Below are 25,856 nucleotides of genomic sequence, written 5' to 3' on the forward strand. Positions count from 1 at the left end.
GGTTTGGCTCAGGGTTTGGCGTTGGAGAAGGCTCAGGTTTTGGCTCAGGCTTTGGCGTTGGAGAAGGCTCAGGGTTTGGCGTTGGAGAAGGCTCAGGGTTTGGCTCAGGCTTTGGCGTTGGAGAAGGCTCAGGGTTTGGCTCAGGCTTTGGCGTTGGAGAAGGCTCAGGCTTTGGCGTTGGAGAAGGCTCAGGCTTTGGCGTTGGAGAAGGCTCAGGCTTTGGCGTTGGAGAAGGCTCAGGCTTTGGCGTTGGAGAAGGCTCAGGGCTTGGCTCAGGATTTGGCGTTGGAGAAGGCTCAGGGTTTGGCGTTGGAGAAGGCTCAGGTTTTGGCTCAGGGTTTGGCGTTGGAGTAGGCTCAGGGTTTGGCTCAGGGTTTGGTCTTGGAGAAGGCTCAGGCTTTGGCGTTGGAGAGGGCTCAGGCTTTGGCTCAGGGTTTGGCGTTGGAGAAGGCTCAGGGTTTGGCGTTGGAGAAGGCTCAGGGTTTGATTCAGGGTTTGGCGTTGGAGAAGGCTCAGGCTTTGGCGTTGGAGAAGGCTCAGGGTTTGGCGTTGGAGAAGGCTCAGGCTTTGGCTCAGGGTTTGGCGTTGGAGAAGGCTCTGGGTTTGGCTCAGGCTTTGGCGTTGGAGAAGGCTCAGGCTTTGGCGTTGGAGAGGGCTCAGGCTTTGGCTCAGGGTTTGGCGTTGGAGAAGGCTCAGGGTTTGGCGTTGGAGAAGGCTCAGGGTTTGATTCAGGGTTTGGCGTTGGAGAAGGCTCAGGGTTTGGCGTTGGAGAAGGCTCAGGGTTTGGCGTTGGAGAAGGCTCAGGGTTTGGCTCAGGGTTTGGCGTTGGGGAAGGCTCAGGGTTTGGCGTTGGGGAAGGCTCAGGGTTTGGCGTTGGAGAAGGCTCAGGGTTTGGCGTTGGAGAAGGCTCAGGGTTTGGCTCAGGGTTTGGCGTTGGGGAAGGCTCAGGGTTTGGCTCAGGGTTTGGCGTTGGGGAAGGCTCAGGGTTTGGCGTTGGAGAAGGCTCAGGGTTTGGCGTTGGAGAAGGCTCAGGGTTTGGCTCAGGGTTTGGCGTTGGAGAAGGCTCAGGGTTTGGCGTTGGAGAAGGCTCAGGGCTTGGCTCAGGGTTTGCCGTTGGAGAAGGCTCAGGCTTTGGCGTTGGAGAAGGCTCAGGGTTTGGCTCAGGGTTTGGCGTTGGAGAAGGCTCAGGGTTTGGCTCAGGGTTTGGCGTTGGAGAAGGCTCAGGGTTTCGCTCAGGGTTTGGCGTTGGAGATGGCTCAGGGTTTGGCTCAGGGATTGGCCTTGTAGATGGCTCAGGGTTTGGCCTTGGAGAAGGCTCAGGGTTTGGCTCAGGGTTTGGCGTTGGAGAAAGCTCAGGCTTTGGCTCAGGCTTTGGCGTTGGAGAAGGCTCAGGGTTTGGCGTTGGAGAAGGCTCAGGGTTAGGCTCAGGCTTTGGCGTTGGAGAAGGCTCAGGGTTTGGCGTTGGAGAAGGCTCAGGCTTTGGCTCAGGGTTTGGCGTTGGAGAAGGCTCAGGGTTTGGCCTTGGAGAAGGCTCAGGGTTTCGCTCAGGGTTTGGCTTTGGAGACGGCTCAGGGTTTGGCGTTGGAGATGGCTCAGGGTTTGCCGTTGGAGAAGGCTCAGGGTTTAGTTCAGGGTTTGGCGTTGGAGAAGGCTCAGGGTTTGGCGTTGGAGAAAGCTCAGGGTTTGGCTCAGGGTTTGCCGTTGCAGAAGTCTCAGGGTTTGGCGTTGGAGAAGGCTCAGGCTTTGGCTCAGGGTTTGCCGTTGGAGAAGGCTCAGGGTTTGGCGTTGGAGAAGGCTCAGGGTTTGGCTCAGGGTTTGGCGTTGGAGAAGGCTCAGGGTTTGGCTTTGGAGAAGGCTCAGGGTTTGGCTCAGGCTTTGGCGTTGGAGAAAGCTCAGGCTTTGGCTCAGGCTTTGGCGTTGGAGGAGGCTCAGGGTTTGGCGTTGGAGAAGGGTCAGGCTTTGGCTCAGGCTTTGGCGTTGGAGAAGGCTCGGGGTTTGGCGTTGGAGAAGGCTCAGGGTTAGGCTCAGGGTTTGGCCTTGGAGAAGGCTCAGGGTTTGGCGTTGGAGAAGGCTCAGGCTTTGGCTCAGGCTTTGCCGTTGAAGAAGGCTCAGGGTTTGGCGTTGGAGAAGGCTCAGGGTTTCGCTCAGGCTTTGCCGTTGGAGACGGCTCAGGCTTTGCCGTTGGAGACGGCTCAGGCTTTGCCGTTGGAGACGGCTCAGGGTTTGGCGTTGGAGAAGGCTCAGGGTTTGGTTCAGGCTTTGGCGTTGGAGAAGGCTCAGGCTTTGGCATTGGAGAAGGCTCAGGCTTTGGCGTTGGAGAAGGCTCAGGGTTTGGTTCAGGCTTTGGCGTTGGAGAAGGCTCAGGCTTTGGCGTTGGAGAAGGCTCAGCGTTTGGCGTTGGAGAAGGCTCAGGGTTTGGCTCAGGCTTGGCGTTGGAGAAGGCTCAGCGTTTGGTGTTGGAGAAGGCTCAGGGTTTGGCTCAGGGTTTGCCGTTGGAGAAGGCTCAGGGTTTGCCGTTGGAGAAGGCTCAGGGTTTGGCGTTGGAGAAGGCTCAGGGTTTGGCTCAGGGTTTGGCGTTGGAGAAGGCTCAGGGTTTGGCGTTGGAGAAGGCTCAGGGTTTGGCTCAGGGTTTGGCGTTGGAGAAGGCTCAGGGTTTGGCGTTGGAGAAGGCTCAGGGTTTGGCGTTGGAGAAGGCTCAGGGTTTGGCTCAGGGTTTGGCGTTGGAGAAGGCTCAGTGTTTGGCGTTGGAGAAGGCTCAGGGTTTGGCTCAGGCTTTGGCGTTGGAGAAGGCTCAGGCTTTGGCGTTGGAGAAGGCTCAGGCTTTGGCGTTGGAGAAGGCTCAGGGTTTGGCTCAGGGTTTGGCGTTGGAGAAGGCTCAGGGTTTGGCTCAGGGTTTGGCCTTGGAGAAGGCTCAGGGTTTGGCGTTGGAGAAGGCTCAGGGTTTGGCTCAGGGTTTGGCATTGGAGAAGGCTCAGGGTTTGGCGTTGGAGAAGGCTCAGGGTTTGGCTCAGGGTTTGGCGTTCGAGAAGGCTCAGGGTTTGGCTCAGGGTTTGGCGTTGGAGAAGGCTCAGTCTTTGGCTCAGGCTTTGGCGTTGGAGAAGGCTCAGGCTTTGGCGTTGGAGAAAGCTCAGGGTTTGGCGTTGGAGAAGGCTCAGGCTTTGGCTCAGGGTTTGGCCTTGGAGAAGGCTCAGGGTTTGGCGTTGGAGAAGGCTCAGGCTTTGGCTCAGGGTTTGGCCTTGGAGAAGGCTCAGGGTTTGGCCTTGGAGAAGGCTCAGGGTTTGGCTAAGGCTTTGGCGTTGGAGAAGGCTCAGGGTTTGGCATTGGAGAAGGCTCAGGGTTTCGCTCAGGGTTAGGCGTTGGAGAAGGCTCAGGCTTTGGCTCAGGGTTTGGCGTTGGAGAAGGCTCAGGGTTTGGCTCAGGCTTTGGCGTTGGAGGAGGCTCAGGGTTTGGCGTTGGAGAAGGCTCAGGGTTTGGCTCAGGCTTTGGCGTTGGAGAAGGCTCGGGGTTTGGCGTTGGAGAAGGCTCAGGGTTAGGCTCAGGGTTTGGCGTTGGAGAAGGCTCAGGGTTTGGCGTTGGAGAAGGCTCAGGGTTTGGCTCAGGCTTTGGCGTTGGAGAAGGCTCAGGGTTGGGCGTTGCAGAAGGCTCAGGGTTTGGCTCAGGGTTTGGCGTTGGAGAAGGCTCAGGGTTTGGCGTTGGAGAAGGCTCAGGGTTTGCCGTTGGAGAAGGCTCAGGGTTTGGTTCAGGGTTTGGTGTTGGAGAAGGCTCAGGGTTTGGCGTTGGAGAAAGCTCAGGGTTTGGCTCAGGGTTTGCCGTTGGAGAAGGCTCAGGGTTTGGCGTTGGAGAAGGTCAGGGTTTGGCTCAGGGTTTGGCGTTGGAGAAGGCTCAGGGTTTGGCGTTGGAGAAGGCTCAGGGTTTGGCGTTGGAGAAGGCTCAGGGTTTGGCTCAGGCTTTGGCGTTGGAGAAGGCTCAGGGTTTGGCTCAGGGTTTGGCGTTGGAGGAGGCTCAGGGTTTGGCGTTGGAGAAGGCTCAGGGTTTGGCTCAGGCTTTGGCGTTGGAGAAGGCTCGGGGTTTGGCGTTGGAGAAGGCTCAGGGTTAGGCTCAGGGTTTGGCGTTGGAGAAGGCTCAGGGTTTGGCGTTGGAGAAGGCTCAGGCTTTGGCTCAGGCTTTGGCGTTGGAGAAGGCTCAGGGTTTGGCGTTGGAGAGGGCTCAGGGTTTCGCTCAGGGTTTGGCGTTGGAGAAGGCTCAGGGTTTGGCGTTGGAGAAGGCTCAGGGTTTGCCGTTGGAGAAGGCTCAGGGTTTGGTTCAGGGTTTGGTGTTGGAGAAGGCTCAGGGTTTGGCGTTGGAGAAAGCTCAGGGTTTGGCTCAGGGTTTGCCGTTGGAGAAGGCTCAGGCTTTGGCGTTGGAGAAGGCTCAGGGTTTGGCATTGGAGAAGGCTCAGGGTTTGGCTCAGGGTTTGGCGTTGGAGAAGGCTCAGGGTTTGGCGTTGGAGAAGGCTCAGGCTTTGGCTCAGGCTTTGGCGTTGGAGAAGGCTCAGGCTTTGGCTCAGGGTTTGGCCTTGGAGAAGGCTCAGGGTTTGGCCTTGGAGAAGGCTCAGGGTTTGGCGTTGGAGAAGGCTCAGGGTTTGGCTCAGGGTTTGGCTTTGGAGAAGGCTCAGGGTTTGGCTCAGGGTTTGGCGGTGGAGAAGGCTCAGGGTTTGGCTCAGGGTTTGGCGTTGGAGAAGGCTAAGGGTTTGGCGTTGGAGAAGGCTCATGCTTTGGCTCAGGCTTTGGCATTGGAGAAGGCTCAGGGATTGGCGTTGGAGAAGGCTCAGGGTTTGGCTCAGGGTTTGGCATTGGAGAAGGCTCAGGCTTTGGCGTTGGAGAAGGCTCAGGGTTTGGCGTTGGAGAAGGCTCAGGGTTTGTCTCTGGGTTTGGCGTTGGAGAAGGCTCAGGGTTTGGCTCAGGGTTTGGCGTTGGAGAAGGCTCAGGGTTTGGCGTTGGAGAAGGCTCAGGGTTTGGCGTTGGAGAAGGCTCAGGGTTTGGCTCAGGGTTTGGCGTTGGAGAAGGCTCAGGCTTTGGCTCAGGGTTTGGCGTTGGAGAAGGCTCAGGGTTTGGCGTTGGAGAAGGCTCAGGGTTTGGCTCAGGCTTTGGCGTTGGAGAAGGCTCAGGGTTTGGCTCAGGGTTTGGCGTTGGAGAAGGCTCAGGGTTTGGCTCAGGGTTTGGCGTTGGAGAAGGTTCAGGGTTTGGCGTTGGAGAAGGCTCAGGCTTTGGCTCAGGCTTTGGTGTTGGAGAAGGCTCAGGCTTTGGCTCAGGCTTTGGCGTTGGAGAAGGCTCAGGCTTTGGCTCAGGCTTTGGCGTTGGAGAAGGCTCAGGCTTTGGCTCAGGGTTTGGCGTTGGAGAAGGCTCAGGGTTTGGCGTTGGAGAAGGCTCAGGGTTTGGCGTTGGAGAAGGTCAGGGTTTGGCTCAGGGTTTGGCGTTGGAGAAGGCTCACGCTTTGGTGTTGGAGAAGGCTCCGGGTTTGGCTCAGGCTTTGGTGTTGGAGAAGGCTCCGGGTTTGGCTCAGGCTTTGGCGTTGGAGAAGGCTCAGGCTTTGGCTCAGGGTTTGGCGTTGGAGAAGGCTCAGGGTTTGGCGTTGGAGAAGGCTCAGGGTTTCGCTCAGGCTTTGCCGTTGGAGACGGCTCAGGCTTTGCTGTTGGAGACGGCTCAGGCTTTGCCGTTGGAGACGGCTCAGGCTTTGCCGTTGGAGACGGCTCAGGGTTTGGCGTTGGAGAAGGCTCAGGGTTTGGTTCAGGCTTTGGCGTTGGAGAAGGCTCAGGCTTTGGCATTGGAGAAGGCTCAGGCTTTGGCGTTGGAGAAGGCTCAGGGTTTGGTTCAGGCTTTGGCGTTGGAGAAGGCTCAGGCTTTGGCGTTGGAGAAGGCTCAGGCTTTGGCGTTGGAGAAGGCTCAGCGTTTGGCGTTGGAGAAGGCTCAGGGTTTGGCTCAGGCTTGGCGTTGGAGAAGGCTCAGCGTTTGGTGTTGGAGAAGGCTCAGGGTTTGGCTCAGGGTTTGCCGTTGGAGAAGGCTCAGGGTTTGGCGTTGGAGAAGGCTCAGGGTTTGGCATTGGAGAAGGCTCAGGCTTTGGCGTTGGAGAAGGCTCAGGGTTTGGTTCAGGCTTTGGCGTTGGAGAAGGCTCAGGCTTTGGCGTTGGAGAAGGCTCAGCGTTTGGCGTTGGAGAAGGCTCAGGGTTTGGCTCAGGCTTGGCGTTGGAGAAGGCTCAGGGTTTGGCGTTGGAGAAGGCTCAGGGTTTGGCGTTGGAGAAGGCTCAGGGTTTGGCGTTGGAGAAGGCTCAGGGTTTGGCTCAGGCTTTGGCGTTGGAGAAGGCTCAGGGTTTGGCTCAGGCTTTGGCGTTGGAGAAGGCTCAGGGTTTGGCTCAGGCTTTGGCGTTGGAGAAGGCTCAGGGTTTGGCTCAGGCTTTGGTGTTGGAGAAGGCTCAGGGTTTGGCTCAGGCTTTGGCGTTGGAGAAGGCTCAGGGTTTGGCGTTGGAGAAGGCTCAGGGTTTGGCATTGGAGAAGGCTCAGGGTTTGGCTCAGGGTTTGGCGTTGGAGAAGGCTCAGGGTTTGGCGTTGGAGAAGCCTCAGGGTTTGTCTCAGGCTATGGTGTTGGAGAAGCCTCAGGGTTTGGCTCAGCGTTTGGCGTTGGAGAAGGCTCAGGGTTTGGCTCAGGCTTTGGCGTTGGAGAAGGCTCAGGGTTTGGCTCAGGCTTTGGCGTTGGAGAAGGCTCAGGGTTTGGCTCAGGGTTTGGCCTTGGAGAAGGCTCAGGGATTGGCCTTGGAGAAGGCTCAGGCTTTGGCTCAGGGTTTGGCGTTGGAGAAGGCTCAGGGTTTGGCTCACGGTTTGGCATTGGAGAAGGCTCAGGGTTTGGCTCAGGCTTTGGCGTTGGAGAAGGCTCAGGGTTTGGCGTTGGAGAAGGCTCAGGCTTTGGCTCAGGCTTTGGCCTTGGAGAAGGCTCAGGCTTTGGCTCAGGGTTTGGCGTTGGAGAAGGCTCAGGGTTTGGCCTTGGAGAAGGCTCAGGGTTTGGCTTAGGGTTTGGCGTTGGAGAAGGCTCAGGCTTTGGCGTTGGAGAAGGCTCAGGGTTTGCCGTTGGAGAAGGCTCAGGGTTTGGTTCAGCGTTTGGCGTTGGAGAAGGCTCAGCGTTTGGCGTTGGAGAAGGCTCAGGGTTTGGCTCAGGGTTTGCCGTTGGAGAAGGCTCAGGGTTTGGCGTTGGAGAAGGCTCAGGGTTTGGCTCAGGGTTTGGCGTTGGAGAAGGCTCAGGGTTTGGCGTTGGAGAAGGCTCAGGGTTTGGCGTTGGAGAAGGCTCAGGGTTTGGCTCAGGCTTTGGCGTTGGAGAAGGCTCAGGGTTTGGCGTTGGAGAAGGCTCAGGGCTTGGCTCAGGGTTTGGCGTTGGAGAAGGCTCATGGTTTGGCTCAGGGTTTGGCGTTGGAGAAGGCTCAGGTTTTGGCTCAGGCTTTGGCGTTGGAGAAGGCTCAGGGTTTGGCGTTGGAGAAGGCTCAGGGTTTGGCTCAGGCTTTGGCGTTGGAGAAGGCTCAGGGTTTGGCTCAGGCTTTGGCGTTGGAGAAGGCTCAGGCTTTGGCGTTGGAGAAGGCTCAGGCTTTGGCGTTGGAGAAGGCTCAGGCTTTGGCGTTGGAGAAGGCTCAGGCTTTGGCGTTGGAGAAGGCTCAGGGCTTGGCTCAGGATTTGGCGTTGGAGAAGGCTCAGGGTTTGGCGTTGGAGAAGGCTCAGGTTTTGGCTCAGGGTTTGGCGTTGGAGTAGGCTCAGGGTTTGGCTCAGGGTTTGGTCTTGGAGAAGGCTCAGGCTTTGGCGTTGGAGAGGGCTCAGGCTTTGGCTCAGGGTTTGGCGTTGGAGAAGGCTCAGGGTTTGGCGTTGGAGAAGGCTCAGGGTTTGATTCAGGGTTTGGCGTTGGAGAAGGCTCAGGCTTTGGCGTTGGAGAAGGCTCAGGGTTTGGCGTTGGAGAAGGCTCAGGCTTTGGCTCAGGGTTTGGCGTTGGAGAAGGCTCTGGGTTTGGCTCAGGCTTTGGCGTTGGAGAAGGCTCAGGCTTTGGCGTTGGAGAGGGCTCAGGCTTTGGCTCAGGGTTTGGCGTTGGAGAAGGCTCAGGGTTTGGCGTTGGAGAAGGCTCAGGGTTTGATTCAGGGTTTGGCGTTGGAGAAGGCTCAGGGTTTGGCGTTGGAGAAGGCTCAGGGTTTGGCGTTGGAGAAGGCTCAGGGTTTGGCTCAGGGTTTGGCGTTGGGGAAGGCTCAGGGTTTGGCGTTGGGGAAGGCTCAGGGTTTGGCGTTGGAGAAGGCTCAGGGTTTGGCGTTGGAGAAGGCTCAGGGTTTGGCTCAGGGTTTGGCGTTGGGGAAGGCTCAGGGTTTGGCTCAGGGTTTGGCGTTGGGGAAGGCTCAGGGTTTGGCGTTGGAGAAGGCTCAGGGTTTGGCGTTGGAGAAGGCTCAGGGTTTGGCTCAGGGTTTGGCGTTGGAGAAGGCTCAGGGTTTGGCGTTGGAGAAGGCTCAGGGTTTGGCTCAGGGTTTGCCGTTGGAGAAGGCTCAGGCTTTGGCGTTGGAGAAGGCTCAGGGTTTGGCTCAGGGTTTGGCGTTGGAGAAGGCTCAGGGTTTGGCTCAGGGTTTGGCGTTGGAGAAGGCTCAGGGTTTCGCTCAGGGTTTGGCGTTGGAGATGGCTCAGGGTTTGGCTCAGGGATTGGCCTTGTAGATGGCTCAGGGTTTGGCCTTGGAGAAGGCTCAGGGTTTGGCTCAGGGTTTGGCGTTGGAGAAAGCTCAGGCTTTGGCTCAGGCTTTGGCGTTGGAGAAGGCTCAGGGTTTGGCGTTGGAGAAGGCTCAGGGTTAGGCTCAGGCTTTGGCGTTGGAGAAGGCTCAGGGTTTGGCGTTGGAGAAGGCTCAGGCTTTGGCTCAGGGTTTGGCGTTGGAGAAGGCTCAGGGTTTGGCCTTGGAGAAGGCTCAGGGTTTCGCTCAGGGTTTGGCGTTGGAGACGGCTCAGGGTTTGGCGTTGGAGATGGCTCAGGGTTTGCCGTTGGAGAAGGCTCAGGGTTTGGTTCAGGGTTTGGCGTTGGAGAAGGCTCAGGGTTTGGCGTTGGAGAAAGCTCAGGGTTTGGCTCAGGGTTTGCCGTTGCAGAAGTCTCAGGGTTTGGCGTTGGAGAAGGCTCAGGCTTTGGCTCAGGGTTTGCCGTTGGAGAAGGCTCAGGGTTTGGCGTTGGAGAAGGCTCAGGGTTTGGCTCAGGGTTTGGCGTTGGAGAAGGCTCAGGGTTTGGCTTTGGAGAAGGCTCAGGGTTTGGCTCAGGCTTTGGCGTTGGAGAAAGCTCAGGCTTTGGCTCAGGCTTTGGCGTTGGAGGAGGCTCAGGCTTTGGCGTTGGAGAAGGGTCAGGCTTTGGCTCAGGCTTTGGCGTTGGAGAAGGCTCGGGGTTTGGCGTTGGAGAAGGCTCAGGGTTAGGCTCAGGGTTTGGCCTTGGAGAAGGCTCAGGGTTTGGCGTTGGAGAAGGCTCAGGCTTTGGCTCAGGCTTTGCCGTTGAAGAAGGCTCAGGGTTTGGCGTTGGAGAAGGCTCAGGGTTTCGCTCAGGCTTTGCCGTTGGAGACGGCTCAGGCTTTGCCGTTGGAGACGGCTCAGGCTTTGCCGTTGGAGACGGCTCAGGGTTTGGCGTTGGAGAAGGCTCAGGGTTTGGTTCAGGCTTTGGCGTTGGAGAAGGCTCAGGCTTTGGCATTGGAGAAGGCTCAGGCTTTGGCGTTGGAGAAGGCTCAGGGTTTGGTTCAGGCTTTGGCGTTGGAGAAGGCTCAGGCTTTGGCGTTGGAGAAGGCTCAGCGTTTGGCGTTGGAGAAGGCTCAGGGTTTGGCTCAGGCTTGGCGTTGGAGAAGGCTCAGCGTTTGGTGTTGGAGAAGGCTCAGGGTTTGGCTCAGGGTTTGCCGTTGGAGAAGGCTCAGGGTTTGGCGTTGGAGAAGGCTCAGGGTTTGGCTCAGGGTTTGGCGTTGGAGAAGGCTCAGGGTTTGGCGTTGGAGAAGGCTCAGGGTTTGGCTCAGGGTTTGGCGTTGGAGAAGGCTCAGGGTTTGGCGTTGGAGAAGGCTCAGGGTTTGGCTCAGGGTTTGGCGTTGGAGAAGGCTCAGTGTTTGGCGTTGGAGAAGGCTCAGGGTTTGGCTCAGGCTTTGGCGTTGGAGAAGGCTCAGGCTTTGGCGTTGGAGAAGGCTCAGGCTTTGGCGTTGGAGAAGGCTCAGGGTTTGGCTCAGGGTTTGGCGTTGGAGAAGGCTCAGGGTTTGGCTCAGGGTTTGGCCTTGGAGAAGGCTCAGGGTTTGGCGTTGGAGAAGGCTCAGGGTTTGGCTCAGGGTTTGGCATTGGAGAAGGCTCAGGGTTTGGCGTTGGAGAAGGCTCAGGGTTTGGCTCAGGGTTTGGCGTTGGAGAAGGCTCAGGGTTTGGCTCAGGGTTTGGCGTTGGAGAAGGCTCAGGCTTTGGCTCAGGCTTTGGCGTTGGAGAAGGCTCAGGCTTTGGCGTTGGAGAAAGCTCAGGGTTTGGCGTTGGAGAAGGCTCAGGCTTTGGCTCAGGGTTTGGCCTTGGAGAAGGCTCAGGGTTTGGCGTTGGAGAAGGCTCAGGCTTTGGCTCAGGGTTTGGCCTTGGAGAAGGCTCAGGGTTTGGCCTTGGAGAAGGCTCAGGGTTTGGCTAAGGCTTTGGCGTTGGAGAAGGCTCAGGGTTTGGCATTGGAGAAGGCTCAGGGTTTCGCTCAGGGTTAGGCGTTGGAGAAGGCTCAGGCTTTGGCTCAGGGTTTGGCGTTGGAGAAGGCTCAGGGTTTGGCTCAGGCTTTGGCGTTGGAGGAGGCTCAGGGTTTGGCGTTGGAGAAGGCTCAGGGTTTGGCTCAGGCTTTGGCGTTGGAGAAGGCTCGGGGTTTGGCGTTGGAGAAGGCTCAGGGTTAGGCTCAGGGTTTGGCGTTGGAGAAGGCTCAGGGTTTGGCGTTGGAGAAGGCTCAGGGTTTGGCTCAGGCTTTGGCGTTGGAGAAGGCTCAGGGTTGGGCGTTGCAGAAGGCTCAGGGTTTGGCTCAGGGTTTGGCGTTGGAGAAGGCTCAGGGTTTGGCGTTGGAGAAGGCTCAGGGTTTGCCGTTGGAGAAGGCTCAGGGTTTGGTTCAGGGTTTGGTGTTGGAGAAGGCTCAGGGTTTGGCGTTGGAGAAAGCTCAGGGTTTGGCTCAGGGTTTGCCGTTGGAGAAGGCTCAGGGTTTGGCGTTGGAGAAGGTCAGGGTTTGGCTCAGGGTTTGGCGTTGGAGAAGGCTCAGGGTTTGGCGTTGGAGAAGGCTCAGGGTTTGGCGTTGGAGAAGGCTCAGGGTTTGGCTCAGGCTTTGGCGTTGGAGAAGGCTCAGGGTTTGGCTCAGGGTTTGGCGTTGGAGGAGGCTCAGGGTTTGGCGTTGGAGAAGGCTCAGGGTTTGGCTCAGGCTTTGGCGTTGGAGAAGGCTCGGGGTTTGGCGTTGGAGAAGGCTCAGGGTTAGGCTCAGGGTTTGGCGTTGGAGAAGGCTCAGGGTTTGGCGTTGGAGAAGGCTCAGGCTTTGGCTCAGGCTTTGGCGTTGGAGAAGGCTCAGGGTTTGGCGTTGGAGAGGGCTCAGGGTTTCGCTCAGGGTTTGGCGTTGGAGAAGGCTCAGGGTTTGGCGTTGGAGAAGGCTCAGGGTTTGCCGTTGGAGAAGGCTCAGGGTTTGGTTCAGGGTTTGGTGTTGGAGAAGGCTCAGGGTTTGGCGTTGGAGAAAGCTCAGGGTTTGGCTCAGGGTTTGCCGTTGGAGAAGGCTCAGGCTTTGGCGTTGGAGAAGGCTCAGGGTTTGGCATTGGAGAAGGCTCAGGGTTTGGCTCAGGGTTTGGCGTTGGAGAAGGCTCAGGGTTTGGCGTTGGAGAAGGCTCAGGCTTTGGCTCAGGCTTTGGCGTTGGAGAAGGCTCAGGCTTTGGCTCAGGGTTTGGCCTTGGAGAAGGCTCAGGGTTTGGCCTTGGAGAAGGCTCAGGGTTTGGCCTTGGAGAAGGCTCAGGGTTTGGCGTTGGAGAAGGCTCAGGGTTTGGCTCAGGGTTTGGCTTTGGAGAAGGCTCAGGGTTTGGCTCAGGGTTTGGCGGTGGAGAAGGCTCAGGGTTTGGCTCAGGGTTTGGCGTTGGAGAAGGCTAAGGGTTTGGCGTTGGAGAAGGCTCATGCTTTGGCTCAGGCTTTGGCATTGGAGAAGGCTCAGGGATTGGCGTTGGAGAAGGCTCAGGGTTTGGCTCAGGGTTTGGCATTGGAGAAGGCTCAGGCTTTGGCGTTGGAGAAGGCTCAGTCTTTGGCTCGGGGTTTGGCGTTGGAGAAGGCTCAAGGTTTGGCGTTGGAGAAGGCTCAGGGTTTGGTTCAGGTTTTGGCATTGGAGAAGGCTCAGGGTTTGGCTCAGGGTTTGGCTCAGGGTTTGGCATTGGAGAAGGCTCAGGGTTTGGCGTTGGAGAAGGCTCAGGGTTTGGCTCAGGGTTTGGCGTTGGAGAAGGCTCAGGCTTTGGCGTTGGAGAAGGCTCAGGGTTTGGCTCAGGGTTTGGCGTTGGAGAAGGCTCAGGCTTTGGCGTTGGAGAAGGCTCAGGGTTTGGCTCAGGGTTTGGCGTTGGAGAAGGCTCAGGCTTTGGCTCAGGCTTTGGCGTTGGAGGAGGCTCAGGCTTTGGCGTTGGAGGAGGCTCAGGGTTTGGCGTTGGAGAAGGCTCAGGGTTTGGCTCAGGGTTTGGCGTTGGAGAAGGCTCGGGGTTTGGCGTTGGAGAAGGCTCAGGGTTTGGCTCAGGGTTTGCCGTTGGAGAAGGCTCAGGGTTTGGCGTTGGAGAAGGCTCAGGGTTTGGCGTTGGAGCATGCTCAGGATTTGGCTCAGGGTTTGCCGTTGGAGAAGGCTCAGGGTTTGGCTCAGGGTTTGGCATTGGAGAAGGCTCAGGGTTTGGCTCAGGGTTTGGCGTTGGAGAAGGCTCAGGGTTTGGCCTTGGAGAAGGCTCAGGGTTTGGCTCAGGGTTTGGCGTTGGAGAAGGCTCAGGCTTTGGCTCAGGCTTTGGCGTTGGAGAAGGTTCAGGGTTTGGCGTTGGAGAAGGCTCAGGCTTTGGCGTTGGAGAAGGCTCAGGGTTTGGCGTTGGAGAAGGCTCAGGGTTTGGCGTTGGAGAAGGCTCAGGCTTTGGCTCAGGGTTTGGCGTTGGAGAAGGCTCAGGCTTTGGCTCAGGGTTTGGCGTTGGAGAAGGCTCAGGGTTTGGCATTGGAGAAGGCTCAGGGTTTGGCTCAGGGTTTGGCGTTGGAGAAGGCTCAGGGTTTGGCGTTGGAGAAAGCACAGGGTTTGGCTCAGGCTTTGGTGTTGGAGAAGGCTCCGGGTTTGGCTCAGGCTTTGGCGTTGGAGAAGGCTCAGGCTTTGGCCTTGGGAAGGCTCCAGCTTTGGCTCAGGGTTTGGCGTTGGAGAAGGCTCAGGGTTTGGCGTTGGAGAAGGCTCAGGGTTTGTCTCAGGGTTTGGCGTTGGAGAAGGCTCAGGGTTTGGCTCAGGGTTGGGCGTTGCAGAAGGCTCAGGGTTTGGCTCAGGGTTTGGCGTTGGAGAAGGCTCAGGGTTTGGCTCAGGCTTTGGCGTTGGAGAAGGCTCAGGCTTTGGCGTTGGAGAAGGCTCAGGCTTTGGCTCAGGGTTTGGCGTTGGAGAAGGCTCAGGGTTTGGCGTTGGAGAAGGCTCAGGGTTTGGCTCAGGGTTTGGCATTGGAGAAGGCTCAGGGTTTGGCGTTGGAGAAGGCTCAGGGTTTGGCGTTGGAGAAGGCTCAGGCTTTGCCTCTGGGTTTGGCGTTGGAGAAGGCTCAGGGTTTGGCGTTGGAGAAAGCTCAGGGTTTGGCCCAGGGTTTGGCGTTGGAGAAGGCTCAGGGTTTGGCTCAGGGTTTGGCGTTGGAGAAGGCTCAGGGTTTGGCGTTGGAGAAGGCTCAGGGTTTGACGTTGGAGAAGGCTGAGGGTTTGGCTCAGGGTTTGGCGTTGGAGAAGGCTCAGGGTTTGGCTCAGGGTTTGGCGTTGGAGAAGGCTCAGGGTTTGGCTCAGGGTTTGGCGTTGGAGAAGGCTCAGGGTTTGGCTCAGGGTTTGGCGTTGGAGAAGGGCTCAGGGTTTGGCGTTGGAGAAGGCGCAGGGTTTGGCTCAGGGTTTGGCGTTGGAGAAGGCTCAGGGTTTGGCGTTGGAGAAGGCTCAGGGTTTGGCGTTGGAGCATGCTCAGGATTTGGCTCAGGGTTTGGCGTTGGAGAAGGCTCAGGGTTTGGCTCAGGGTTTGGCGTTGGAGAAGGCTCAGGGTTTGGCTCAGGGTTTGGCGTTGGAGAAGGCTCAGGGTTTGGCTCAGGCTTTGGCGTTGGAGAAGGCTCAGGGTTTGGCTCAGGCTTTGGCGTTGGAGAAGGCTCAGGGTTTGGCGTTGGAGAAGGCTCAGTCTTTGCCTCAGGGTTTGGCGTTGGAGAAGGCTCAGGGTTTGGCGTTGGAGAAGGCTCAGGGTTTGGCTCAGGCTTTGGCGTTGGAGAAGGCTCAGGCTTTGGCTCAGGGTTTGGCATTGGAGAAGGCTCAGCGTTTGGCGTTGGAGAAGGCTCAGGCTTTGGCTTAGGGTTTGGCGTTGGAGAAGGCTTAGGGTTTGGCGTTGGAGAAGGCTCAGGGTTTGTCTCAGGGTTTGGCGTTGGAGAAGGCTCAGGGTTTGGCTCAGGGTTTGGCGTTGCAGAAGGCTCGGGGTTTGGCTCAGGGTTTGGCGTTGGAGAAGGCTCAGGGTTTGGCTCAGGGTTTGGCGTTGGAGAAGGCTCAGGGTTTGGCGTTGGAGAAGGCTCAGGGTTTGGCGTTGGAGAAGGCTCAGGGTTTGGCGTTGGAGAAGGTTCAGGGTTTGGCGTTGGAGAAGGCTCAGGGTTTGGCGTTGGAGAAGGGCTCAGGGTTTGGCGTTGGAGAAGGCTCAGGGTTTGGCTCAGGGTTTGGCGTTGGAGAAGGCTCAGGGTTTGGCGTTGGAGAAGGCTCAGTGTTTGGCCTTGGAGAAGGCTCAGGGTTTGCCGTTGGAGAAGGCTCAGGGTTTGGCTCAGGGTTTGCCGTTGGAGAAGGCTCAGGGTTTGGCTGAGGGTTTGCCGTTGGAGAAGGCTCAGGGTTTGGCTCAGGGTTTGCCGTTGGAGAAGGCTCAGGGTTTGGCTCAGGCTTTGGCGTTGGAGAAGGCTCAGGCTTTGGCTCAGGGTTTGGCGTTGGAGAAGGCTCAGGGTTTGGCATTGGAGAAGGCTCAGGGTTTGGCTCAGGGTTTGGCGTTGGAGAAGGCTCAGGGTTTGGCGTTGGAGAAAGCACAGGGTTTGGCTCAGGCTTTGGTGTTGGAGAAGGCTCCGGGTTTGGCTCAGGCTTTGGCGTTGGAGAAGGCTCAGGCTTTGGCTCAGGCTTTCGCCTTGGGAAGGCTCCAGCTTTGGCTCAGGGTTTGGCGTTGGAGAAGGCTCAGGATTTGGCTCAGGGTTTGGCATTGGAGAAGGCTCAGCGTTTGGCGTTGGAGAAGGCTCAGGGTTTGGCTCAGGCTTTGGCGTTGGAGAAGGCTCAGGGTTTGGCGTTGGAGAAGGCTCAGGGTTTGTCTCTGGGTTTGGCGTTGGAGAAGGCTCAGGGTTTGGCTCAGGGTTTGGCGTTGGAGAAGGCTCAGGGTTTGGCGTTGGAGAAGGCTCAGGGTTTGGCGTTGGAGAAGGCTCAGGGTTTGGCTCAGGGTTTGGCGTTGGAGAAGGCTCAGGGTTTGGCTCAGGGTTTGGCGTTGGAGAAGGCTCAGGGTTTGGCGTTGGAGAAGGCTCAGGGTTTGGCTCAGGCTTTGGCGTTGGAGAAGGCTCAGGGTTTGGCTCAGGGTTTGGCGTTGGAGAAGGCTCAGGGTTTGGCTCAGGGTTTGGCGTTGGAGAAGGTTCAGGGTTTGGCGTTGGAGAAGGCTCAGGCTTTGGCTCAGGCTTTGGTGTTGGAGAAGGCTCAGGCTTTGGCTCAGGCTTTGGCGTTGGAGAAGGCTCAGGCTTTGGCTCAGGCTTTGGCGTTGGAGAAGGCTCAGGCTTTGGCTCAGGGTTTGGCGTTGGAGAAGGCTCAGGGTTTGGCGTTGGAGAAGGCTCAGGGTTTGGCGTTGGAGAAGGTCAGGGTTTGGCTCAGGGTTTGGCGTTGGAGAAGGCTCACGCTTTGGTGTTGGAGAAGGCTCCGGGTTTGGCTCAGGCTTTGGTGTTGGAGAAGGCTCCGGGTTTGGCTCAGGCTTTGGCGTTGGAGAAGGCTCAGGCTTTGGCTCAGGGTTTGGCGTTGGAGAAGGCTCAGGGTTTGGCGTTGGAGAAGGCTCAGGGTTTGGCGTTGGAGAAAGCTCAGGGTTTGGCTCAGGGTTTGGCGTTGGAGAAGGCTCAGGCTTTGGCTCAGGGTTTGGCATTGGAGAAGGCTCAGCGTTTGGCGTTGGAGAAGGCTCAGGCTTTGGCTCAGGGTTTTGCGTTGGAGAAGGCTCAGGGTTTGTCTCAGGGTTTGGCGTTGGAGAAGGCTCAGGGTTTTGCTCAGGGTTGGGCGTTGCAGAAGGCTCAGGGTTTGGCTCAGGGTTTGGCGTTGGAGAAGGCTCAGGGTTTGGCTCAGGGTTTGGCGTTGGAGAAGGCTCAGGCTTTGGCGTTGGAGAAGGCTCAGGCTTTGGCTCAGGGTTTGGCGTTGGAGAAGGCTCAGGGTTTGGCGTTGGAGAAGGCTCAGGGTTTGGCTCAGGGTTTGGCATTGGAGAAGGCTCAGGGTTTGGCGTTGGAGAAGGCTCAGGCTTTGCCTCTGGGTTTGGCGTTGGAGAAGGCTCAGGGTTTGGCGTTGGAGAAAGCTCAGGGTTTGGCTCAGGGTTTGGCGTTGGAGAAGGCTCAGGGTTTGGCTCAGGCTTTGGTGTTGGAGAAGGCTCAGGGTTTGGCGTTGGAGAAGGCTCAGGGTTTGGCGTTGGAGAAGGCTCAGGGTTTGGCTCAGGGTTTGGCGTTGGTGAAGGCTCAGGGTTTGGCGTTGGAGAAAGCACAGGGTTTGGCTCAGGCTTTGGTGTTGGAGAAGGCTCCGGGTTAGGCTCAGGGTTTGGCGTTGGAGAAGGCTCAGGGTTTGGCTCAGGGTTTGGCGTTGGAGAAGGGCTCAGGGTTTGGCGTTGGAGAAGGCGCAGGGTTTGGCTCAGGGTTTGGCGTTGGAGAAGGCTCAGGGTTTGGCGTTGGAGAAGGCTCAGGGTTTGGCGTTGGAGCATGCTCAGGATTTGGCTCAGGGTTTGCCGTTGGAGAAGGCTCAGGGTTTGGCTCAGGGTTTGGCGTTGGAGAAGGCTCAGGGTTTGGCTCAGGGTTTGGCGTTGGAGAAGGCTCAGGGTTTGGCTCAGGGTTTGGCGTTGGAGAAGGCTCAGGGTTTGGCGTTGGAGAAGGCTCAGGGTTTGGCCTTGGAGAAGGCTCAGGGTTTGGCTCAGGGTTTGGCGTTGGAGAAGGTTCAGGGTTTGGCGTTGGAGAAGGCTCAGGCTTTGGCTCAGGCTTTGGCGTTGGAGAAGGCTCAGGGTTTGGCGTTGGAGAAGGCTCAGGGTTTGGCTCAGGGTTTGGCGTTGGAGAAGGCTCAGGCTTTGGCTCAGGGTTTGGCGTTGGAGAAGGCTCAGGGTTTGGCATTGGAGAAGGCTCAGGGTTTGGCTCAGGGTTTGGCGTTGGAGAAGGCTCAGGGTTTGGCGTTGGAGAAAGCACAGGGTTTGGCTCAGGCTTTGGTGTTGGAGAAGGCTCCGGGTTTGGCTCAGGGTTTGGCATTGGAGAAGGCTCAGGCTTTGGCTCAGGCTTTGGCCTTGGGAAGGCTCCAGCTTTGGCTCAGGGTTTGGCGTTGGAGAAGGCTCAGGATTTGGCTCAGGGTTTGGCGTTGGAGAAGGCTCAGCGTTTGGCGTTGGAGAAGGCTCAGGGTTTGGCTCAGGCTTTGGCGTTGGAGAAGGCTCAGGGTTTGGCATTGGAGAAGGCTCAGGCTTTGGCTCAGGGTTTGGCGTTGGAGAAGGCTCAGGGTTTGGCTCAGACTTTGGCCTCGGAGAAGGCTCAGGGTTTGGCGTTGGAGAAGGCTCAGGCTTTGGCTCAGGGTTTGGCATTGGAGAAGGCTCAGCGTTTGACGTTGGAGAAGGCTCAGGCTTTGGCTCAGGGTTTGGCGTTGGAGAAGGCTCAGGGTTTGGCGTTGGAGAAGGCTCAGGGTTTGGCTCAGGGTTTGGCGTTGGAGAAGGCTCAGGGTTTGGCTCAGGGTTTGGCGTTGGAGAAGGCTCAGGGTTTGGCGTTGGAGAAGGCTCAGGGTTTGGCGTTGGAGAAGGGTCAGGCTTTGGCTCAGGCTTTGGCGTTAGAGAAAGCTCAGGGATTGGCTCAGGGTTTGGCGTTGGAGAAGGCTCAGGGTTTGGCTCAGGGTTTGGCGTTGGAGAAGGCTCAGGGTTTGGCTTTGGAGAAGGCGCAGGGTTTGGCTCAGGGTTTGGCGTTGGAGAAGGCTCAGGGTTTGGCGTTGGAGAAGGCTCAGGGTTTGGCGCTGGAGAAGGCTCAGGGTTTGGCGCTGGAGAAGGGTCAGGCTTTGGCTCAGGGTTTGGCGTTGGAGAAGGCTCAGGGTTTGGCTCAGGGTTTGGCGTTGGAGAAGGCTCAGGCTTTGGCTCAGGGTTTGGCGTTGGAGAAGGTTCAGGGTTTGGCGTTGGAGCATGCTCAGGGATTGGCTCAGGGTTTGGCGTTGGAGAAGGCTCAGGGTTTGGCTCAGAGTTTGGTCTTCGAGAAGGCTCAAGCTTTGGATCAGGGTTTGGCGTTGGAGAAGGCTCAGGGTTTGGCTCAGGGTTTGGCGTTGGAGAAGGCTCAGGGTTTGGCGTTGGAGAAGGCTCAGGGTTTGGCTCAGGGTTTGGCGTTGGAGAAGGCTCAGGGTTTGGCATTGGAGAAGGCTCAGGGTTTGGCTCAGGGTTTGGCGTTGGAGAAGGCTCAGGGTTTGGCGTTGGAAAAGGCTCAGGCTTTGGCTCAGGTTTTGGCGTTAGAGAAAGCTCAGGGATTGCCGTTGGAGAAGGCTCAGGGTTTGGCTCAGGCTTTGGCGTTGGAGAAGGCTCAGGGTTTGGCGTTGGAGAATGCCCAGGGTTTGGCTCAGGGTTTGGCGTTGGAGAAGGCTCAGGGTTTGGCGTTGGAGAAGGCTCAGGCTTTGGCTCAGGGTTTGGCGTTGGAGAAGGCTCAGGGTTTGGCTCAGGGTTTGGCATTGGAGAAGGCACAGGGTTTGGCTCAGGGTTTGGCATTGGAGAAGGCTCAGGGTTTGGCTCAGGCTTTGGCGTTGGAGAAGGCTCAGGGTTTGGCGTTGGAGAAGGCTCAGGGTTTGGCGTTGGAGAAGGCTCAGGGTTTGGCGTTGGAGAAGGCTCAGGGTTTGGCGTTGGAGATGGCTCAGGGTTTGGCGTTGGAGATGGCTCAGGGTTTGGCGTTAGAGAAAGCTCAGGGATTGGCGTTGGAGAAGGCTCAGGGTTTCGGTCAGGGTTTGGCGTTGGAGAAGGCTCAGGGTTTCGCGTTGGAGAATGCCCAGGGTTTGGCTCAGGTTTTGGCGTTGGAGAAGGCTCAGGGTTTGGCGTTGGAGAAGGCTCAGGGTTTGGCTCAGGGTTTGGCGTTGGAGAAGGCTCAGGTTTTGGTTCAGGGTTTGGCGTTGGAGAAGGCTCAGGTTTTGGCTCAGGGTTTGGCATTGGAGAAGGCTCAGGGTTTGGCTCAGGGTTTGGCATTGGAGAAGGCTCAGGGTTTGGCTCAGGGTTTGGCGTTGGAGAAGGCTCAGGGTTTGGCGTTGGAGAAGGCTCAGGGTTTGGCTCAGGGTTTGGCGTTAGAGAAAGCTCAGGGATTGGCGTTGGAGAAGGCTCAGGGTTTGGCTCAGGCTTGGCATTGGAGAAGGCTCAGGGTTTGGCGTTGGAGAAGGCTCAGGGTTTGGCTCAGGGTTTGGCGTTGGAGAAGGCTCAGGGTTTGGCGTTGGAGAAGGCTCAGGGTTTGGCTCAGGGTTTGGCGTTGGAGAAGGCTCAGGGTTTGACGTTGGAGAAGGCTCAGGGTTTGGCTCAGGGTTTGGCGTTGGAGAAGGCTCAGGGTTTGGCGTTGGAGAAGGCTCAGGGTTTGCCTCTGGGTTTGGCGTTGGAGAAGGCTCAGGGTTTGGCGTTGGAGAAAGCTCAGGGTTTGGCGTTGGAGAAGGCTCAGGGTTTGGCTCAGGGTTTGGCGTTGGAGAAGGCTCAGGGTTTGGCGTTGGAGAAAGCTCAGGGTTTGGCTCAGGGTTTGGCGTTGGAGAAGGCTCAGGCTTTGGCTCAGGGTTTGGCGTTGGAGAAGGCTCAGGGTTTGACTTTGGAGAAGGCTCAGGGTTTGGCTCAGGGTTTGGCGTTGGAGAAGGCTCAGGGTTTGGCGTTGGAGAAGGCTCAGGGTTTGGCTCAGGGTTTGGCGTTGGAGAAGGCTCAGGGTTTGGCTCAGGGTTTGGCGTTGGAGAAGGCTCAGGGTTTGGCGGTGGAGAAGGCTCAGGCTTTGGCTCAGGGTTTGGCGGTGGAGAAGGCTCAGGCTTTGGCTCAGGGTTTGGCGTTGGAGAAGGCTCAGGGTTTGGCGTTGGAGAAGGCTCAGGGTTTGGCTCAGGCTTTGGCGTTGGAGAAGGCTCAGGGTTTGGCGTTGGAGAAGGCTCAGGCTTTGACTCAGGGTTTGGCGTTGGAGAAGGCTCAGGGTTTGGCTCAGGGTTTGGCGTTAGAGAAAGCTCAGGGATTGGCGTTGGAGAAGGCTCAGGGTTTGGCTCAGGCTTGGCATTGGAGAAGGCTCAGGGTTTGGCGTTGGAGAAGGCTCAGGGTTTGGCTCAGGGTTTGGCGTTGGAGAAGGCTCAGGGTTTGGCTCAGGGTTTGGCGTTGGAGAAGGCTCAGGGTTTGGCTCAGGGTTTGGCGTTGGAGAAGGCTCAGGGTTTGGCGTTGCAGAAGGCTCAGGGTTTGGCTCAGGCTTTGGCGTTGGAGAAGGCTCAGGGTTTGGCTTTGGAGAAGGCTCAGGGTTTGGCTCAGGGTTTGGCGTTGGAGAAGGCTCAGGGTTTGGCGTTGGAGAAGGCTCAGGGTTTGGCTCAGGGTTGGGCGTTGCAGAAGGCTCAGGGTTTGGCGTTGGAGAAGGTCAGTCTTTGGCTCAGGGTTTGGCGTTGGAGAAGGCTCAGGGTTTGGCGTTGGAGAAGGCTCAGGCTTTGGCGTTGGAGAAGGCTCAGGGTTTGGCATTGGAGAAGGCTCAGGGTTTGGCTCAGGGTTTGGCGTTGGAGAAGGCTCAGGGTTTGGCGTTGGAGAAGGCTCAGGGTTTGGCGTTGGAGAAGGCTCAGGGTTTGGCTCAGGCTTTGGCGTTGGAGAAGGCTCAGGTTTTGCTCAGGGTTTGGCGTTGGAGAAGGCTCAGGCTTTGGCTCAGGGTTTGCCGTTGGAGAAGGGTCAGGTTTTGGCTCACGGTTTGGCGTTGGAGAAGGCTCAGGGTTTGGCTCAGGGTTTGGCGTTGGAGAAGGCTCAGGCTTTGGCGTTGGAGAAGGCTCAGGGTTTGGCTCAGGCTTTGGCGTTGGAGAAGGCTCAGGGTTTGGCGTTGGAGAAGGCTCAGGCTTTGCCTCAGGGTTTGGCGTTGGAGAAGGCTCAGGGTTTGGCTCAGGCTTTGGCATTGGAGAAGGCTCAGGGCATGGTTCAGGGTTTGGCGTTGGAGAAGTCTCAGCATTTGGCGTTGGAGAAGGCTCAGGGTTTGGCTCAGGGTTTGCCGTTGGAGGAGGCTCAGGCTTTGGCGTTGGAGAAGGCTCAGCGTTTGGCTTTGGAGAAGGCTCAGGGTTTGGCTCAGGGTTGGGCGTTGCAGAAGGCTCAGGGTTGGGCGTTGCAGAAGGCTCAGGGTTTGGCGTTGCAGAAGGCTCAGGGTTTGGCGTTGCAGAAGGCTCAGGGTTTGGCGTTGGAGAAGGCTCAGGCTTTGGCTCAGGGTTGGGCGTTGCAGAAGGCTCAGGCTTTGGCGTTGGAGAAGGCTCAGGGTTTGGCTCAGGGTTTGGCGTTGGAGAAGGCTCAGGGTTTGGCGTTGGAGAAGGCTCAGGGTTTGGCTCAGGGTTTGGCGTTGGAGAAGGCTCAGGGTTTGGCTCAGGGTTTGGCGTTGGAAAAGGCTCAGGGTTTGGATGAGTCTTTGGCGTTGGAGAAGGCTCAGGGTTTGGCTCAGGGTTTGGCGTTGGAGAAGGCTCAGGGTTTGGCTCAGGGTTTGGCATTGGAGAAGGCTCAGGGTTTGGCGTTGCAGAAGGCTCAGGGTTTGGCTCAGGGTTTGGCGTGGGAGAAGGCTGAAGGTTTGGCTCAGGGTTTGGCGTTGGAGAAGGCTCAGGGTTTGGCTCAGGTTTTGGCGTTGGAGAAGGCTCAGGGATTGGCTCAGGGTTGGCGTTGGAGAAGGCTCAGGGTTTGGCTCAGGGTTTGGCGTTGGAGAAGGCTCAGGGTTTGGCGTTGGAGAAGGCTCAGGGTTTGGCGTTGGAGAAGGCTCAGGGTTTGGCTCAGGGATTGGCCTTGGAGATGGCTCAGGGTTTGGCCTTGGAGAAAGCTCAGGCTTTCGCTCAGGGTTTGGCGTTGGAGAAGGCTCAGGGTTTGGCTCAGGGTTTGGCCTTGGGAAGGCTCCAGCTTTGGATCAGGGTTTGGCGTTGGAGAAGGCTCAGGCTTTGGCTCAGGGTTTGGCGTTGGAGATGGCTCAGGGTTTGGCGTTGGAGAAGGCTCAGGGTTTGGCTCAGGGTTTGCCGTTGGAGAAGGCTCAGGGTTTGGCGTTGGAGAAGGCTCAGGGTTTGGCGTTGGAGAAGGCTCAGGGTTTGGCTCAGGGTTTGGCGTTGGAGAAGGCTCAGGGTTTGGCGTTGGAGAAGGCTCAGGGTTTGGCTCAGGGTTTGGCATTGGAGAAGGCTCAGGGTATGGCGTTGGAGAAGGCTCAGGGTTTGGCTCAGGTTTTGGCGTTGGAGAAGGCTCAGGGTTTGGCTCAGGGTTTGGCGTTGGAGAAGGCTCAGGGTTTGGCTCAGCGTTTGGCGTTGGAGAAGGCTCAGGGTTTGGCTCAGGCTTTGGCGTTGGAGAAGGCTCAGGGTTTGGCTCGGGGTTTGGCGTTGGAGAAGGCTCAGGGTTTGGCGTTGGAGAAGGCTCAGGCTTTGGCGTTGGAGAAGGCTCAGGCTTTGGCGTTGGAGAAGGCTCAGGCTTTGGCGTTGGAGAAGGCTCAGGCTTTGGCGTTGGAGAAGGCTCAGGCTTTGGCGTTGGAGAGGGCTGAGGCTTTGGCGTTGGAGAAGGCTCAGGCTTTGGCTCAGGGTTTGCCGCTGGAGGAGGCTCAGGGTTTGGCGTTGGAGAAGGCTCAGGGTTTGGCTCAGGGTTGGGCGTTGCAGAAGGCTCAGGGTTTGGTGTTGGAGAAGGCTCAGGGTTTACGTCAGGGTTTGGCATTGGAGAAGGCTCAGGGTTTGGCATTGGAGAAGGCTCAGGGTTTGGCGTTGGAGAAGGCTCAGGGTTTGGCGTTGGAGAAGGCTCAGGGTTTGGCATTGGAGAAGGCTCAGGCTTTGGCGTTGGAGAAGGCTCAGGCTTTGGCGTTGGAGAAGGCTCAGGCTTTGGCGTTGGAGAAGGCTCAGGCTTTGGCGTTGGAGAAGGCTCAGGCTTTGGCGTTGGAGAAGGCTCAGGCTTTGGCGTTGGAGAAGGCTCAGGCTTTGGCGTTGGAGAAGGCTCAGGCTTTGGCTCAGGGTTTGCCGCTGGAGGAGGCTCAGGGTTTGGCGTTGGAGAAGGCTCAGGGTTTGGCGTTGGAGAAGGCTCAGGGTTTGGCTCAGGGTTGGGCGTTGCAGAAGGCTCAGGGTTTGGTGTTGGAGAAGGCTCAGGGTTTGCGTCAGGGTTTGGCATTGGAGAAGGCTCAGGGTTAGGCATTGGAGAAGGCTCAGGGTTTGGCGTTGGAGAAGGCTCAGGGTTTGGCTCAGGGTTTGGCGTTGGAGAAGGCTCAGGGTTTGGCGTTGTAGAAGGCTCAGTCTTTGGCTCAGGGATTGGCCTTGGGGATGGCTCAGGGTTTGGCCTTGGAGAACGCTCAGGCATTGGCTCAGGGTGTGGCGTTGGAGAAGGCTCAGGGTGTGGCGTTGGAGAAGGCTCAGGGTTTGGCGTTGGAGAAGGCTCAGGGTTTGGCGTTGGAGAAGGCTCAGGGTTTGGCTCAGGGTTGGGCGTTGCAGAAGGCTCAGGGTTTGGCGTTGGAGAAGGTCAGTCTTTGGCTCAGGGTTTGGCATTGGAGAAGGCTCAGGCTTTGGCGTTGGAGAAGGCTCAGGCTTTGGCGTTGGAGAAGGCTCAGGCTTTGGCGTTGGAGAAGGCCCAGGGTTTGGCGTTGGAGAAGGCTCAGTGTTTGGCTCAGGCTTTGGCGTTGGAGAAGGCTCAGGTTTTGCTCAGGGTTTGGCGTTGGAGAAGGCTCAGGCTTTGGCTCAGGTTTTGGCGTTGGAGAAGGGTCAGGGTTTGGCTCAGGGTTTGGCATTGGAGAAGGCTCAGGGTTTGGCGTTGTAGAAGGCTCAGGGTTTGGCTCAGGGTTTGGCGTTGGAGAAGGCTCAGGGTTTGGCTCAGGGTTTGGAGTTGCAGAAGGCTCAGGGCTTGGCTCAGGGTTTGGTGTTGGAGAAGACTCAGGTTTTGGCATTGGAGAAGGCTCAGGGTTTGGCGTTGGAGACGGCTCAGGGTTTGGCTCAGGGTTTGGCGTTGGAGAACGCTCAGGGTGTGGCGTTGGAGAAGGCTCAGGCTTTGGCTCAGGCTTTGGCATTGGAGAAGGCTCAGGGTTTGGCGTGGGAGAAGGCTCAGGCTTTGGCTCAGGGTTTGGCGTTGGAAAAGGCTCAGGGCTTGGCTCAGGGTTTGGTGTTGGAGAAGACTCAGGTTTTGGCATTGGAGAAGGCTCAGGGTTTGGCGTTGGAGAAGGCTCAGGGTTTGGCTCAGGCTTTGGCGTTGGAGAAGGCTCAGGGTTTGGCTCAGGGTTTGGCGTTGGAGAAATCTCAGCGTTTGGCGTTGCAGAAGGCTCAGTGTTTCGCTCAGGCTTTGGCGTTGGAGAAGGCTCAGGGTTTGGCTTTGGAGAAGGCTCAGGGTTTGGCTCAGGGTTTGCCGTTGGAGGAGGCTCAGGGTTTGGCGTTGGAGAAGGCTCAGGGTTTGGCTCAGGCTTTGGCGTTGGAGAAGGCTCAGGGTTTGGCTCAGGGTTTGGCGTTGCAGAAGGCTCAGGGTTTGGCGTTGTAGAAGGCTCAGGGTTTGGCTCAGGGTTTGCCGTTGGAGAAGGGTCAGGTTTTGGCCTTGGAGATGGCTCAGGGTTTGGCGTTGGAGAAGGCTCAGGGTTTGGCCCAGGGTTTGGTGTTGGAGAAGGCTCAGGGTTTGGCTCAGGGTTTGGCGTTGGAGAAGGCTCAGCGTTTGGCGTTGCAGAAGGCTCAGGGTTTCGCTCAGGCTTTGGCGTTGGAGAAGGCTCAGGGTTTGGCTTTGGAGAAGGCTCAGGGTTTGGCTCAGGGTTTGGCGTTGGAGAAGGCTCAGGGTTTGGCGTTGGAGAAGGCTCAGGGTTTGGCGTTGGAGAAGGCTCAGGGTTTGGCTCAGGGTTGGGCGTTGCAGAAGGCTCAGGGTTTGGCGTTGGAGAAGGTCAGTCTTTGGCTCAGGGTTTGGCATTGGAGAAGGCTCAGGCTTTGGCGTTGGAGAAGGCTCAGGCTTTGGCGTTGGAGAAGGCTCAGGCTTTGGCGTTGGAGAAGGCTCAGGGTTTGGCATTGGAGAAGGCTCAGGGTTTGGCTCAGGCTTTGGCGTTGGAGAAGGCTCAGGGTTTGGCGTTGGAGAAGGCTCAGGGTTTGGCGTTGGAGAAGGCTCAGGGTTTGGCTCAGGCTTTGGCGTTGGAGAAGGCTCAGGTTTTGCTCAGGGTTTGGCGTTGGAGAAGGCTCAGGGTTTGGCTCAGGGTTTGCCGTTGGAGAAGGGTCAGGGTTTGGCTCAGGGTTTGGCGTTGGAGAAGGCTCAGGCTTTGGCTCAGGGTTTGGCGTTGGAGAAGGCTCAGGC

The sequence above is a fragment of the Dromaius novaehollandiae genome, chromosome 1, assembly GCF_036370855.1.
Source record: "Dromaius novaehollandiae isolate bDroNov1 chromosome 1, bDroNov1.hap1, whole genome shotgun sequence".
NCBI lineage: Eukaryota > Metazoa > Chordata > Aves > Casuariiformes > Dromaiidae > Dromaius > Dromaius novaehollandiae.